Below are 1,472 nucleotides of genomic sequence, written 5' to 3'. Positions count from 1 at the left end.
CGATGAGCTGAGTCGAATAATATATGACACTCGGTCCTCCGAGCTTCAGTTGTAAAGTCGGTTTTCACAGCGATTGCATATCCTTTCTATATGAGAAAGGTAAAAAGTTAGGTTCTTATTGATAAACAGTCTAGGTCAATGGAAAGTGGCTTTTTTCAGAGAAGTCTACATGTCCAGAAAGTTACATTAAAATCTGATAGGGTGCTACCAACTCCGAATACGATTCGACACGAAATTCGTTTATGAACAAACCATCGAACGTCACTACACGCCATGACCACCGCGAAAAAATTGATAACGTTAGAATTGATGCCTTTCTGGAAAGGATAAAGATTTGCTGGAAAAATCTACTTTTGACAATTTTAATTTCATCAGGCTTGGACTCAAGCTACTATTGAGTTGTGGATCAAGTTCGAAGATCACACCTGACACCCCCGTTTGTGGAGTAGTTCTCGTATAAGTGACGTAATCGACAAACCGCACTTTTTTCTATACGCTCATTTTTTTCGGAGATACACCGAAACCTCCATTTACGAACTAAACGGGGGTTCGTAAAAAGAGGTAGTTTGTAAAAAAAGTTTACGTTATTTGGGATTTGGTTCGTAAAAAAAGTTTACGTTATTTGGGATTTGGTTCGTAAAAAAAGTTTACGTTATTTGGGATTTGGTTCGTAAAAAAAGTTTTGTGTGATTATTGTGGAAACCGCGCATCATATGTTTATTTTCGGAACGGATGTGAAGAGTAAGTGCAAGAAAATGATGTTTGGGTTCGTTTCAAAATCCAAGATGGCGGCTTCCGGTTTATTGAGATTGCCTAAAACCCCTAACAATATGGGTATCTTCGGAACGGAATTGATGAGTAGATGTCGGAAAACGATGTTTGAAGTGGTTCTGAAATCCAAGATGGCGACTTCCGGTTTCTTGATATTCCTTGAAAACCCTTACAATATGGATATTTTCGGAACGGAATTGATGAGTAGATGTCAGAAAACGATGTTTGAGGTAGTTTTGAAATTCAAGATGGCGACTTCCGGTTTGTTGATATTCCTTGAAAACCCTTGCATATGGGTATTTTCGGAACGGAATTGATGAGTAGATGTCTGAAAACGATGTTTGAGGTGGTTTTGAAATTCAAGATGGCGACTTCCGGTTTATTGATATTCCTTGAAAACCCTTGCAATATGGGTATTTTCGGAACGGGGTTAATGAGTAGGTATCAGAAAACGATGTTTGAGGTAGTTTTGAAATTCAAGATGGCGACTTCCGGTTTGTTGATATTCCTTGAAAACACTTGCAATATGGGTATTTTCGGAACGGGGTTAATGAGTAGATATCAGAAAACGATTTTTGAGGTAGTTTTGAAATTCAAAATGGCGACTTCCGGTTTGTTGATATTCTTTGAAAACCCTTGCATTATGGGTATTTTCGGAACGGAATTGATGAGTAGATGTCAGAAAACGATGTTTGAGGTAG

Source organism: Malaya genurostris, chromosome 2 (assembly GCF_030247185.1).
Source record: "Malaya genurostris strain Urasoe2022 chromosome 2, Malgen_1.1, whole genome shotgun sequence".
NCBI lineage: Eukaryota > Metazoa > Arthropoda > Insecta > Diptera > Culicidae > Malaya > Malaya genurostris.
Note: the sequence above shows the minus strand (reverse complement) of the source record.